The sequence below is a fragment of the Pan troglodytes genome, chromosome 17, assembly GCF_028858775.2.
Source record: "Pan troglodytes isolate AG18354 chromosome 17, NHGRI_mPanTro3-v2.0_pri, whole genome shotgun sequence".
Taxonomy (NCBI): domain Eukaryota; kingdom Metazoa; phylum Chordata; class Mammalia; order Primates; family Hominidae; genus Pan; species Pan troglodytes.
This window is the reverse complement of record NC_072415.2, coordinates 23014674-23030674: the sequence shown is the minus strand read 5'-3', so window position 1 is coordinate 23030674 and position 16001 is coordinate 23014674. Positions and strand designations below refer to the sequence as shown.

General features: G+C 39.0%; 1 protein-coding gene across 8 annotated transcripts in view; it reads left to right on the top strand.

Moving 5' to 3' along the window:
* PTPRM (protein tyrosine phosphatase receptor type M) overlaps nt 1-16001 on the top strand; it is an 826360-nt gene that overhangs the window by 295020 nt on the left and 515339 nt on the right. The window lies entirely within an intron of this gene.

Below are 16001 nucleotides of genomic sequence, written 5' to 3'. Positions count from 1 at the left end.
CAGTTAGAAGGTATTGAAAATTAAGATGTAATTTTGTTATCATTGACGTTTCTGGACCCTTTGAATTTTATCCATGGACACCTCCCAGGGATTTCTCTGATTCCATTGAAGAAAGTTTTAAGCAAGTGAATGGAGGCACAAGGAGATGGAGGGTAAGAAAAGTAAAATGGGAAAGAGGAAGGTGGAAAACGAACTTGATAACTTTGCTGTGGCTAGTTCTGCTAAGACTGAATGGTGCTCCTATGATATTGAATAGGCTAAATGCAGTTGCTCAATAAATGTAACAAACTCGCAGAATCATTTTACCTTCATTTGAATCTAAAGAGGACATGATTCTTCTCTGATTAATACAGAATTCTGATATCCCCATCAACAGGTCTCGGTATGCAGCCTGCCTGGGCAAGTTACCTGGGGATGTCTACAACTCTCTAAGTTGCTTAGGTTATCAGAAGTCACAGCAGAGTCTTTGGTCAGAAAAAATGAAATACGGACAAACTTGTAAAGGGAGATTTCTTGGGAAACTCTGTATTGCTTCCGATAGTCATACTTAGCTTTCTTCTATTAGGTTTGGGGTAGAGAAAAGCTGGGAATAAGATTCGTTCTCACAATTTCACCATCAGTTTGCTAAAAGGCTTGTCTTTTTTTTTTAAGTATAGAAATGGACTGTAAACTATGGGTTTGACTTAATTGGTCTGAGATTTGGCAGTTTCATGTGGGTAGGTGAATGGTGAGGCTTTTACATTAAAAAATTTTTTTTATTATACTTTAAGTTCTGAGATACATGTGCAGAATATGCAGGTTTGTTACATAACTATACACATGCCATGGTGGTTTGCTGCCCATCAAGCCATCATCTACATTAGATATTTCTCCTAATGCTATCCCTCCCCCAGCCCCTCACCCCCGACAGGCCCTGGAGTGTGATGTTCCCCTCCCTGTGTCCATGTGTTCTCATCGTTCGACTCCCTCTTATGTGGGAGAACATGCAGTGTTTGGTTTTCTGTTCTTGTGTTAGTTTGCTGAGAATGATGGTTTCCAGCTTCATCCATGTCCCTGCAAATGACATGAACTCATCCTTTTTTATGGCTGCATAGTATTTCATGGTGCATATGTGTCACATTTTCTTTATCCTGTCTATCACTGATGGGCATTTGGGTTGGTTCCAAGTCTTTGCTATTGTGAATAGTGCCTCAATAAACATACGTGTGCATGTGTCTTTATAGTAGAATGATTTATAATCCTTTGAGTATATACCCAGTAATGTGATTGCTGGGTCAAATGGTATTTCTGGTTCTAGATCCTTGAGGAATCGCCACACCGTCTTTCACAATGGTTGAACTAATTTATGCTCCCACCAACAGTGTAAAAGCATTCCTATTTCTCCACATCCTCTCCAGCATCTATTGTTTCCTGAGTTTTTAATGGTCACCATTGTAACTGGCCTGAGATGGTATCTCATTGTGGTTTTGATTTGCATTTCTCTAATGACCAGTGATGATGAGCCTTTTTTCATTTGTCTGTTGGCTGCATAAATGTCTTCTTTTGAGAAGTGTCTGTTCAAATCATTTGCCCACTTTTTGATGGGGTTGTTTTTTTCTTGTAAATTTGTTTAAATTCTTTGTGTATTCTGGATATTAGCCCTTTGTGAGATGGACAGATTACAAATATTTTCTTCCATTCTGTAGGTTGCCTGTTCACTCTGATGGTAGTTTATTTTGCTGCGGAGAAGCTCTTTAGTTTAATTAGATCCCATTTGTCAATTTTGGCTGTTGTCGCAATTGCTTTTGGTGTTTTAGATGAAGTCTTTGCCCATGCATATGTCCTGAATGGTATTGACTAGGTTTTCTTCTAGGATTTTTATGGTTTTAGGTCTTACGTTTAAGTTTTTAATCCATTTTGAGTTAATTTTTGTATAAGGTGTAAGGAAGGTGTCCAGTTTCAGTTTTCTGCATATGGCTGGCCAGTTTCCCCAACACCATTTATTAAATAGGGAATCCTTTCCCCATTGCTTGTTTTTCTTGGGTTTGTCAAAGATCAGATGGTTGTACATGTGTGGTGTTATTTCTGAGACCTCTATTCTGTTCCATTAGTCTATATATCTGTTTTGGTACCAGTACCATGCTGTTTTGGTTACTGTAGCCTTGTAGTATAGTTTGAAGTCAGGTAGCGTGATGTCTCCAGCTTTGTTCTTTTTGCTTAGGATTGGCTTGGATATGCAGGCTCTTTTTTGGTTCCATATGAAATTTAAAGTAGTTTTTTCTAATTCTATGAAGAAAGTCAATGGTAGATTGATGGGGATAGCATTGAATCTATAAATTCCTTTGGGCAGTATGGCCATTTTCATGATATTGATTCTTCTTATCCATGAGTATGGAATGTTTGTTCATTTGGCTGTGTCCTCACCTATTTCCTTCAGCAGTGGTTTGTAGTTCTCTTGGAAGAGGTCCTTCACATCCCTTGTAAGTTGTATTCCTAGGTATTTTATTCTCTTTGTAGCAATTGTGAATGGGAGTTCACTCATGATTTGGCTCTCTGTTTGTCTATTATTGGTGCATAGGAATGCTTGTGATTTTTGCACATTGATTTTGTATCCTGAGACTTTGCTGAAGTTGCTTGTCAGCTTATGGAGATTTTGGGCTGAGAGGATGGGTTTTTCTAAATATACAATCATGTCATCTGCAAACAGAGACAATTTGACTTCCTCTTTTCCTAGTTGAATACCCTTTATTTCTTTCTCTTGCCTGATTGCCCTGGCCAGAACTTCCAATACTGTGTTGAATAGGAGTGGTGAGAGAGGGCATCTTTGTCTTGTGCCAGAATGCTTCCAGTTTTTGCCCTTCAGTATGATATTGGCTGTGGGTTTGTCATAAATAGCTCTTAGTATTTTGAGATACGTTCTATTGATACCTAGTTTATTGAGAGTTTTTAGCATGAAGGGTGTTGAATTTTGTCGAAGGCCTTTACTGCATCTATTGAAATAATCATGTGCTTTTTGTCATTCGTTCTGTTTATGTTATGGATTATGTTTATTGATTTGTGTATGTTGAACCAGCCTTGCATCCCAGGGATGAAGCCGACTTGATCATGGTGGATAAGCTTTTTGATATGCTGCTGGATTCACTTTGCCAGTATTTTATTGAGGATTTTCACATCAATGTTCATCAGGGATATTGGCCTGAAATTTTCTTTTTTTGTTGTGTCTCTGCGAGGTTTTGGTATCAGGATGATGCCGGCCTCATAAAATGAGTTACGGAGGATTCCTTCTTTTTCTCTTGTTTGGAATTATTTTCAGAAAGAATGATACCAGCTCCTCTTGGTACTTCTGATAGAATTCGGCTGTGAATCCGTCTGGTCCTGGAGTTTTTTTGGTTGGTAGGCTATTAATTACTGCCTCAGTTTCAGGACTTGTTGTTGGTCTATTCAGGGATTTGACTTCTTCATGGTTTAGACTTGGGAGGGTGTATGAGTCCAGTAATTTATCCATTTCTTCTAGATTTTCTAGTTTATTTTTGTAGAGGTGTTTATAGTATTCTCTGATGGTAGTTTGTATTTCTGTGGGATCAGTTGTGATATCCCCTTTATTATTTTTTATTGCTTCCATTTGATTCTTCTCTCTTTTCTCCTTTATTAATCTGGCTAAGGGTCTATCTGTTTTGATGATCTTTTCAAAAAACCACCTCCTGGATTCATTGATTTTTTTGAAGGTTTTTTCTTGTCTCTTGTCTTTTTCAGTTCTGCTCTGATCGTAGTTATTTCTTGACTTCTGCTAGCTTTTGATTTTGTTTGTTCTTGCTTCTCTAGTTCTTTTAATTGTGACGTTAGAGTGTCCATTTTGGATCTTTCCTGCTTTCTCTTGTGGGCATTTAGTGCTATAAATTTCCCTCTAAACACTGCTTTATCTGTGTCCCAGAGATTCTGGTATGTTGTGTCTGTGTTCTCATTGGTTTCAAAGAAGTTACTTATTTCTGCTTTAATTTTGTTATTTACCCAGTAGCCATTCAGGAGCAGGTTGTTCAGTTTACATGTAGTTGTGTGATTTTGAGTGAGTTTCTTAATCCTAAGTTCTAATTTGTCTGCACTGTGGTCTGAGAGACTGTTATGATTTCCATTCTTTTGCATTTGCTGAGGAGTGTTTTACTTCCAATTATGTGGTCAATTTTAGAGTAAGTATGATGTGTTGCTGAGAAAAATTCATATTCTGTTGATTTGGGGTGGAGAGTTCTGTAAATGTCTATTAGGTCCACTTGGTCCCTGTCTGAGTTCAAGTCCTGAATATCCTTGTTAATTTTCTTTCTAGTTGATCTGTCTAATATTGACAGTGGGGTGTTAAAGTCTCCCACTATTACTGTGTAGGAGTCTAAGTCTCTTTATAGGTCTCTGTGAACTTGCTTTATGAATCTGGATGCTTCTGTATTGGGTGCATGTATTTTTAGGATAGTTAGCTCTTCTTGTTGCATTGATCCCTTTATCATTATGTAATGCCCTTCTTTGTCTCTTTTGATCTTTGTTGGTTTGAAGTCTGCTTTATCAGAGACTAGGATTGCAACCCCTGCTTTTTGTTTTTGTTTTTTGCTTTCCTTTTACTTGGAAAATATTCCTCCATCCCTTTATTTTGAGCCTATGTGTGTCTTTGCATGTGAGATGCGTCTCCTGAATACAGCACACTGATGGGTCTTGACTCTTTATCCAGTTTATCAGTCTGTGCCTTTTAATTGGGGCATTCAGCCCATTTACATTTCAGGTTAATATTGTTATGTGTGAATTTGATCCTGTCATTATGATGCTAGCTGGTTATTTTGCTTGTTAGTTAATGCAATTTCTTCATAGTGTCGATGTTCTTTACAATTTGCCATGTTTTTGCAGTGGCTGGTACTGGTTGTTCCTTTCCATGTTTAGTGCTTCCTTGAGGAGCTCTTGTATTGCAGGCCTGGTGGTAACAAAATCTCTCAGCATTTGCTTGTCTGTAATGTATTTTATTTCTCCTTCACTTATGAAGCTTAATTTGGGTGGATATGAAATTCTGGGTTGAAAATTCTTTTCTTTAAAAATGTTGAATATTGGCTCCCACTCTCTTCTGGCTTATAGGGTTTCTGCTGAGAGATCCGCTGTTAGTCTAATGGGCTTCCCTTTGTGGGTAACCTGACCTTTCTCTCTGGCTTCCCTTAACATTTTATCCTTCATTTCAACCTTGTTGAATCTGATGATTATGTGTCTTAGGGTTGCTCTTCCCGAGGACTATCTTTGTGGTGTTCTCTGTATTTCCTAAATTTCAATGTTGGCCTGTCTTGCTAGGTTGGGGAAGTTCTGGATAATATCCTGAAGAGTGTTTTCCAAGTTGGTTCCATTCTCCCTGTCACTTTCAGGTACACCAATCAAGCATAGGTTTCTTCTTTTCACATAGTCCCATATTTCTTGGAGGCTTTGTTTGTTCCTTTTCATTGTTTTTTCTCTAATTTTGTCTTCATGCTTTATTTCATTAAGTTGATCTTCAATGCCTGATATCCTTTCTTCCGCTTGATTGATTTGGCTATTGATACTTGTGTATGCTTCACAAAGTTCTCGTGCTGTGTTTTTCAGCTCCATCAGGTCATTTATGTTCTTCTCTAAACTGGTTATTCTAGTTAGCAATTCGTCTAACCTTTTTTCAAAGTTCTTAGCTTCCTTGACTTGCATTAGGACATGCTCCTTTAGCTTGGAGGAGTTTGTTATTACCCACCTTCTGAAGCCTACTGTCAATTTGTCAAACTCATTGTCTGTCGAAGTTTTGTTCCCTGCTGGCGAGGAGTTGTGATCCTTTGGAGGAGAAAAGTCATTCTGGTTTTTGCAATTTCAGCCTCTTTGCTCTGGTTTCTCCCCATCTTCGTTGGTTTATCTACCTTTGGTCTTTGATGTTGGTTGGCCTTTGTATGGGTTTTTGGTGTGGATGTCCTTTTTGTTGATGTTTATACTATTCCTTTCTGTTTGTTAGTTTTCCTTCTAACATTCGGACCCCTCTGCTGCAGGTCTGCTGGAGTTTACTGGAGGTCCACTTTGGACTCTGTTTGCCTGGGTATCACCAGTGGAGGCTGCAGAACAGCAAAGATTGCTGCCTCTTCCTTCCTCTGGAAGCTTCATCCCAGAGGGGCACCTACCAGATACCAGCTGGAGCTCTCCTATGTGAGGTGTCTGTCAACCCCTGCTGGGAGGTGTCTCCCTGTCATGAGGCACAGGGGTCAGGGACCCACTTGAAGAGGTAGTCTCTCCCTTAGCAGAGCTTGAGCTCTGTGCTGGGAGATCCACTGCTCTCTTCAGAGCTGACAGGCAGAAACGTTTAAGTCTGCTGAAGCTGCGCCCACAGCTGCCCCTTCCTCCAGGTGCTCTGTCCCAGGGAGATGGAAGTTTTACCTATAAGCCCCTGCCTGGGACTGCTGCCTTTCTTTCAGAGATGTCCTGCCCAGAGAGGAGGAAGCTAGAGAGGCAGTCTGGCTACAGCAGCTTTGCAGAGCTGTGGTGGGCTTCACCCCGTTCGAACTTCCCAGTGTCTTTGTTTATGTTGTGAGGGGAAAACTGCCTACTCAAGTCTCAGTAATGGCAGACACCCCTTGCCCAGCAAGCTGGAGCATCCCAGGTTGACTTCAGACTGCTGTGCTGGCAGCGAGAATTTGAAGCCAGTGGATCTTAGCTTGCTGAGCTCCGTGGAGGTGGGATCTGCTGAGCTAGACTACTTGGCTCCCTGGCTTCAGCCCCCTTTCCAGGGGAGTGAACAGTTCTATCTTACTGTCTTTCCAGGTGCCACTGGGGTATGAAACAAAACTCCTGCAGCTAGCTCAGTGTCTGCCCAAACAGCTGCCCAATTTTGTGCTTGAAACCCAGGGCCCTGGTGGCACAGGCACCAGAGGGAATCTCCTAGTCTGTGGGTTGCGAAGACCATGGGAAAAGCGTAATATCTGAGCTGGAGTGCACCATTCCTTATGGCACAGTGCCTCATGGCTTCCCTTGGCTAGGGGAGAGAAGTTCCTTGACCCCTTGTGCTTCCCGGGAGGCAATGCCCCACCCTGCTTCTGCTCACCCTCCATGGGCTGCACCCACTGTCTAACCAGTCCCAATGTGATGAGCTGGGTACCTCAGTTGGAAATGCAGAAATCACCCGCCTTCTGTGTTGATCTCGCTGGAAGCTGCAGACTAGAGTTGTTCCTGTTCGGCCATCTTGCCAGCCATCGATCAGTTTTTTAGATTTTTAAGCTTCCCAAGGAAAGCAATGATCTTTTCTTCCTGAAGTGGCCAGTAAGTGGCCATTATTTAACTGATGGCTTTTTGAGGAGTGCTGATTTTTCTGAGGATATTCTAATGCAAGTAATTATTGGATGCTTTCTGTGGGGCGTGGATATCAGCTCACTTGATGTCTGACCACATGATGTTGCTCTTCTGTAGCTCCTAACTGGCATATGCATCAGGAGTATCCTCAAGGCTAAGAGCCCCAGTGTCTTCCCTTAGGCTAGAGATTGGGCCATATGCAAGTTAATCTTTGTAATCTTATGAAAGCTCATGGTTCTGAAATGAAAAGTAAAACTGAAGTTGAAATTGCACAGTGGCATGGTGGACTTTGTCTTCAGGAGATGAAGTCAGTTTAGAGAGCTGAATTTTCAAGATGGCTGACAACTGGCTGCACTATGGTATCAGGAAATTTTACTGCTTTTAGGTGAATATCACTCTAAGCTTTATCAGGCACCTTTTTGCCTTACTCAACATAAATTAACATGTTTGTGGTAAGTTAAGGCCATGTTGAAAAACATAAATGTTTTTCTGCAGATTTGCTAAAGAGTAGTGGCTTACTTATGCTCCTAACTACCCCGGCTGCTGTGCTGCAACTTGGCATGACTGTATTTTATATTTTATCGTGTCTTCCCTTTTGGCAACTCAGTTTTCTCATTGTTGCTTGGGTGTCTGCTTTAGCAGTCTTTCTTTCCTGTGAATTTCTGAAGGTGTAGATACCAGATAACATAATTTTTGTGCATATGGTTGAGTACAGGCTGTGAGTCAACTGAATAAATGCATGGATTTGATGACATCTGTTTTGGCTGCTCAGAGGTTTTGTTTTGGTATATGTACTCTCTAGGACTTAATTTTCTGTGTAACTGAAAGATACCTTAACTCTAAATTGATGGTACCCCATCCCCTCCTCTCTTCATTACACTGCCTACCAATCAATAAAAAATCTGATAGACAATTTTAAATATTAAATCACCTGAATATTTTTTATTTGAAATATAAAATCACTGAAGATTTTTTTTCCTCAACAATTTAAAAATATTCTTTGCCTTTAGTTCAGCTTTCTCCTCTGGGCCTGGCTGTAGACTCTATGGAAGTAATTCTGCCTAATAAAAAGGCTTAGAGATGTTCCCTAAAACACTTTACAAAAGAACCGTCTCTCTGGCAGTTAACTCTCATCGGGATAAAGTAGCTTTCAAACTCCAACAATAATGGTTAGTTTTGACGTATCTGACCTGTTTGTGTGCAAAGTGGGAGTTCGCCTCCCTGGAATGCCACTTAAGGCAGCAATGCAGCTCTTGAAAGAAGTTTTATAAAAGCAAAACACCAAGCTGTAAAGGACAAGGCATTTTAATGTGAACTGCTATTACTTTCGCAAGAGCCCAGTTGCTTTCCTAGAAAGCCATAATGTGATTCCCAACAATAACTGTGGACATGCTGTTCCTCCTGTGGTTAAATCACATCTTGATTTCAGCTGTGGAGCACTGATTAATCCTTCTAAAGTTTGGACAATGAATGAAGTGAATGAAGTTTGGACAGTGAATAAAGTATCTTCCTCTACCCTCCAAGATATTGATGGTCACTATTTGCATTTGTGTGTGCTCTACAGTTTCTCAGTGACAGTCCAGTTCAGTTCTTAATTTACCCTGATGATGATCCTAAACTTGCGTTAGCCATTGTTTTCTGCGGTGCCATTCTGTCACTTTGGCATTTGAATATGTCTGACATAGCAATTACAACTTCGTGTTTTAATTACTTAATTACACAGTTGCTTACTCTGTTAGACTGGAAGCTTCTGAGGGGCCGTGGACATGTCTTTTTCATGCCCAATGTCAGTGTCTGTTCACTGTAACAGGCTCACAAATGTTTGTGGAATGAACAAATGTTGAATCCCCAGCCTGTTCTCCATCTGTGGCCTGTCTTAACGCCTCATCCTGGAGGACTCAGCTCAGAGTTCCCTTTCTCTAAAGAGCCGTCACTAGCACCCCACCTCCCTGAGCTAGCTTCAGTGCCACTTTTGTGTGTGCCCTCAGTGAATGTTGAACGAGGGAGGTGTTCACACCATTGCAACATCACTGTCTTCCTGCCACACCTGACTTAAGAATGGGGCTTGAGTTATTATACTCAACTTTGAATCAGTGGTGCTTACGACAGTGCCTGGGCAGTGATTACGCAATACATATACACAGTACATTTTAAAGTTTGCTGTTTCTTTTTAGAATAATTGTGTAAATGATAAAGAAGAAAAAATTAAAGCAAAAGTGTTTCTGCCAATGAGATACATAAAAGGATTTAAAATGCCTCTGTTGTTATTTTTTGTTCATAGTGCATTGTGGTAGTTAATTCAACTAATTGAGTGCCAGGCATATCTCAGATTATCCGTCATTGGTGATATAGATGTATCAAATTACTGTTTCTGCTTTTTTGTCAGATAAAATTCAGTTGTCAGCATAAACTGGAATCATGTAAGTGGTGTAAAAGAACCACCGTTCTTTCACATATTTTAGGCTAAGAATCATTTTGGACATCATCAGCTCCCCAGCCTCTCAGTATCCATTCAGACAAACAATCCTTTGATTGTAACTCAAGATATCCCATTTATCCTTCCCACTTCCTCATATCACTGCCTTAGATTACCATTGGTCTACTATTCCCACCTAATATTTTCTCTTCATGTTATTATAAAATTATATTATTGTGCATTTATTATTCATATTATTTTGCTATTCTACCCAGTGTGTTTATGGGTACCTGGTTTGTTTTTTTTACCCGGATTGAAAACGATTACTTGAAAGAGTTATTTACAAAAATACTGGTTAAATGAAAGAAAAATTAGCCTTGAATAAAAATACCCAAGATAATCAGTGGTATTAACTCTTGTACATTTCTTCCCATTTCATTGTCGGCAACAATAAAAGTGCCATTTATACAGGAGTGAATGTTGGAAGTGATTCACGTGGCATCTCTTGACAGACCTGTGGAGGGCACTCTGTGGAGGCAGAAGATGAAGAGCACTTAGTATCGAGTGCCTCTGTGAGTCATCACAGATATGCTTCTGACCTTCAGACCATTTTGGCACTTAATAGATAATGTTTGTCTTCTCTTGGGTTGTGTAAGCTCAGAGAATTGGACATCTGTTTTGAATAATTTGATCTTAAATAACATTTTTAAGTAAAGCCACATGAGTGTTATTATATCATTTTATTGCATTAGGAAGCAACAAGAATAAAAATATCCTCTGGGCTTCTGAAGAGATCCAGGGGTTTATTTAATTGTTTATATTATATTAAATGGCTTACTTAAAATTCATTTTTTTCAATGAATGTTGGTAGTTTTTAAATGATAGATTTTATTTTCATCTCCTTGCATTCTGTCACTAATTCTTTTGTTTCCTTGAGAAGAAATAATAGAATTAGTTTTGGTTCCATACTGTCATCATAAGCATAGTGAGTTTTAACTTTTATTTTTAAATAAGAGAATAGCTCATGTAATTTGAGAATCGATTAATTTTACTTTTTAAGACTTATAATTCAAAGCTGAAGATGACCCTAATAGCTTCTAATGCACTTTTTTTTGTTCTCTTTTTAATTTTCTCCAGAGAGCATATGCCACCAATATTTGGTTATCTGACTCTGAGATGTGCTATGAAACCTTGATTATATGTTAGACTAAATCATCAGCTCCAGAATCTGACTGACTGGATTACAATCTGCTTTTCTGTGTGACCTTAGGGAAGTTTTTTAAAACCCTCCTGGTTATAAAATGACAATACTTCTCTCAATGGTTACTGAAGGGACCAAATGACATAAAGTGCTTAGCAGAGTGGCTGGCACATAGCTAGCACTCAGTACAGGTTCGGTAACAACAAGTGCAACAATAACAACACCACCACCAAAAGGAGGGAGTAGAGGAAGTCAAGATGATTGCTTGTGCTTAGAACAGAGGATGCCAAGAGACTTCTTTTCTTTTGGGCTGGAAGCTGCTTTCACATTAGCCAGTCTTCTTTTCGTTGAAGTAACAGGGCCACTTTATATAAACCACTGACCATGATCATTAATAAATTAAAAAATACTATTTTCATGTCTGGAGCAGTTGCTTAGTATTTATATTCAATAAATCAAAACCCTGGAAGAGTAAAAATACATATACCTTTTGGCTAGAAATCTGACTTGTAGGACTCTCTTCTGTAGAAATGAAGACCATTCACATGGCTCTTTATTGGATGTTCTTTGTCGTAGCAGGTGTCGAAAGTGTAAATTTGGGTCTCTGTGTCCTTATTGGCCTGAAGAGTTGTCAACATTATATTATTGGTAAAGGATCAGAACAAGCTGCAGAGGAATGTGTCAGCTTATTATTCTTTGAATAAAGTAGGAAAAGTTTTCAAAACAAAATCCCTTCGTATATGTGTCTGTATGTTTATTTGTATATAAAGAAGTATCCTGAGGGAAACATACTATTGTCTAAATGGGATAAGTTTGTGGTCAGTTAAGTGAAAGTTAGGAAGAAATGGTTAATTTTTCCTTTGAAATCTTTTTTTTGACATTTTATAAAGGCATATGCAATTTTTGTTAATGTTTTTAATGAAAAGTTAAAATGGGGAAAGAACGAACTGGGTCTCTATGTAAACAAAACAGTTTGCAAGGATATCTAGAATTTAGCTATCTTGTTTTTATATTCTGAGAGCTGATATAAAGAATTTTCCCTAATATACAGTTATTTCCCTGGAAAGCTGATCGATCATTCATCATCAAGTGAGGACATTTCAAATGAAGCTTTTAAAAAATGAAATTTTTAAAGTGGTTATGCTAGAGACAAAAAAAAAAAAAAGAGAGAGAGAGAGAAACACCTCTTTAGACCTCTATGAAAAACGAGTTTTAAAACCTAAGGTTTTAATAGAAATGTAATAAGTTATACTGGGTTCTGAATTAACAACAACAACAAAACCTGAAAATGAAATAGTGTACTCAGTAAAAATAACTTTCCACCCAGCCAAGCTTAGAGATACAGTGATAGAAATATATGTGTATAAATCTGTTTCTAGACCACCTACCTAAGGGAATAAATCAAGATGCACTGAGTTCAGTTATTTTAATTATCCTATAGCTCCCACAGAAAGGAGCTGAGGAGCTGAAAACACTAGGAGAAACAGAAAACCAAAAGCTTCCTTCAGAAATTCTTCACAAATGGCCTGGCTCAGTGGCTCATGCCTGTAATCCCAGCACTTTGGGAGTCCGCGGCGGGCGGATCACTTGAGGCCAGGAGTTCGAGATCAGCCTGGCCAACATGGTGAAACCCCGTCTCTACTAAAAATAAAAAATAAGTTAGCTGGGCTTGGTGGCAGGTGCCTGTAATCCCAGCTATTGGAGAGGCTGAAGCAGGAGAATCACCTGAACCCAGGAGGCAGAGGTTGCAGTGAACTGAGATCATGCCACTGCACTCCAGCCTGGGTGACAGAACGGGTTTGTCTCAAGAAAAAGAAAAAAAAAGAAATTCTTTACAAATGATAAGTGACATATCCCACAGTGGGTAAATTGTTCACTGTATTATGGTGTATCCTAGGATACTATGCGTATCAGTGAAACATTCTTGGTAACGTGCACCATTTTTTTTTTTTTTTTGAGAAGGAGTCTCCCTCTGTTGCCCAGGCTGGAGTGCAGTGGCACAGTCTCAGCTCACTGCAACCTCTGTCTCCTGGGTTCAAGCGATTCTCCTGCCTCAGCCTCCCGAGTAGCTGGAACTACAGGCGTGCACCACCATGCCTGGCTAGTTTTTTTGTATTTTTAGCAGAGACGGGGTTTCACCATATTGGCCAGGCTGGTCTCAAACTCCTGACCTCGTGATCTGCCTGCCTCGACCTCCCAAAGTGCTGGGATTACCGGCGTGAGCCTCTGTGCCCGGCCAACATGCACCATTCTTGCCAAAGACCTGAACTTTACCATCTTTACTCTTTTTTCAGCAAATTTGTTTGTAAAAACCATTTCCTCCCTGCCTCTTCCTTTCTCTCTATCCTGGTCACTCTCCCTGTATATTTGTATGTGTGTATATACCTGTAATAAAGTCATGCATTGCTTGATGACAAGGCTGCATTCTGAGAAATGTATCGTCAGGCGATTTTTTTTCATTATGCGAACATGATAGAGTGCACTTACACAAATCGAGATGGTAGAGCCTACTGCACACCTAGGCTATGTGGTATGGCCTATTGCTCCTAGACTACAAACTGTATAGCATGTGACTGTATTGAATAACTGTAGGCAACTGGAATACTATGGTAAGTATTTGTGTATCTAAACATGGCAAAGGTGCAGTAAAATTAGAGTATTACAATCTTATGGGACTGCAATTGTGTATATGGTCCATCTTTCGCCAAAATGTCCTTAAGTGATGCATGACTGTGTGTGTGTGTGTGTGTGTGTGTGCATGTGTGTGTGTGAGAAATTCAAAATGTCTGTATTGATATAAACTCATTAGGTGATTTAAAAAAATTGGTTTAGTCAAATAAAATTTTCAAATTGGTTATCCTTTTTTAAATCACATGTCCAATCAAGTACCCAAGAAAGACATATTAATTTTCTGTAATGCATTCTCAATGATATAACATGATCCAAAATTCAGGTCATTTAGATATTGTTTGCTCTTTTAAAAACTTTAAAAAAAACATTTAAAACTTTTATTATAAAAATGCTCAAAATACACATGAGTAAGAATCCACCCTCAAGCTTGTCTTAAAACAACACTCATAGCTGATAATTCTATGGGTCAGCAGTTGGGGCTGGGCTCAGCGGAATGGTTCAGCTGATCTGAGCCATGCATGGCTGATCTTGGCTGGGTTCACTTTTGCATCTGCAGTCAGCTGTCAGATCAGCTGGTCCTAACTGGGAAGGCTGAATCCTGTTCCACATTGTCTCCTGTCCTCCAGCAGTCTAGCCTGGACCTGCCCCCGTGGTAGTGAGCATGTTCACATGTTGTTCCTTTCTCTGCTATCTTAGGTTTATTTAGCTCTGCTATCTTAGGTTTATGAATAAAATTAGATATTATTTATATATATACTTACAAGGATATAATGTTCCTCCTGAAGTTATCTAACGAATGTGCTGCCCCTTAAACTGAGAGGCAGCTTAGTATCATGCTTAAGAGCACAAAGTCCAGAGCACATTTCCCTGAGGTTCATATTCTGTCTCCACCACTTACAACCTACATGATCTTGAGCAAGCTACTTAACCCCTCTATGCCTGGGCTTTGTCCTTGTCTGTAATGAGTAAAAGAGTTAATATATGTAAAACATTTGGAAGAATGCTCAGCACGTATTAAATATCATGTAAGTGTTAGCTATTATCAGTTCCCATATTAATTGTTAATATAGGTATGTATTTAATGGTTTGAAAGTTTTTAATAATTGGTTTTATAAGTATAATTAGCAGCTTTCATAATCACCATTAATTATTGTATCCTTTTGCTCTTATAATTAAATATATATATTTATAATTTAACAGACTTGGTAGCATCTAAGCATTTAAATCACACTAGGAGATTTTTCACTCCACGTTGCACCTAGAATGATTATTTATATTTGAAAATTCATGTTTAGATATTGAAGATAAATTCAAGTGCCATGCCTAGTTTGTATTACTGACCTTGTTATGCTGATTTAAAGATGGATGTTGGTAACCTGTGTAATCACATGATCATTGATACACATAAGTTTTATGGGTGTAAGAAATTTCCTTGAAGTAAGAACTCTGTTATCTTGTCTTCTAGGCTAAGTTCAAATACATTTGGATAAAAACTAGGACCAAGGTTGAATTTTGACATATATCTATTCTATGCCAGTCACCCTTTTAAGAAGTATTTTACGTTATTTACCTTATTTAATTTATTCAACCACCTCTTTGATTAGGAAACTTGCAAAAAAGAGTTAGTTCACTTACTCAAGGACATACAAGGTGTGACTGAGTCAAGATCCTAATTCAGGTTGTTTGGCTACAGAGCTTAGCTTTTCCTCCCAAGCTCAGGGAGCCCTCCTCAGGTCCTGCCCAGCACAGTCCAGAGTACTTTGCTTGCTTTAGTCCAATTCTTTCACAGTAGGCACTGTTTGTTTTTGAGTTTATGGACGAACTGACTCAGATTGAGAGTGATTTTCATAAGGTCACAGAACTAGCAAGTTTTGTAAGGTGAGATTTATCTACCAGCCTGCTCTTAGCAAGGAGTGTGACTCTCTCTGTGGCCTCTGCTGTTGGGATGCTGTGTGTGATAAAATCCCCTGCTTCTTTCTTTCCTGAACCCTTGCAGGAGCTTCACCAGAACCTCACAAGCATATAGTGTTGAAATGTTTATGTAATTAAGAAATTTATCCATGTTAAAATTATACCCAGCATTTGCTTTAATTTAAATTTCTTGGTTTAGTGGTAAGATAACTATTTTCCCAGACATCTCCATTCTAATTGTATTTCTGCTAATGCAGATTGCTTTTTCATATTATTTGCTAATTATTTATTGGTATTTTGATGCTTTTTCTGGTTAATTAATCCAACAGATTACTTAAGTTCCAGACTTTTGATAATTTATAAACTTGATACTGTGTTGTTAGTTTAATGTGGACACCGTTTCATTTTCTCCGCTGACTCACCTTGTTAAGTTTTGACCATTCCTTCTTTCTGCCTTCTGATCAAGCAGTGAAAATTCCTGCATGACTCTGGTTTCTGACCCTAGTTGGGCTAATGAAACATCCTTTGGCTTCTTCTTCAGGAATGTGG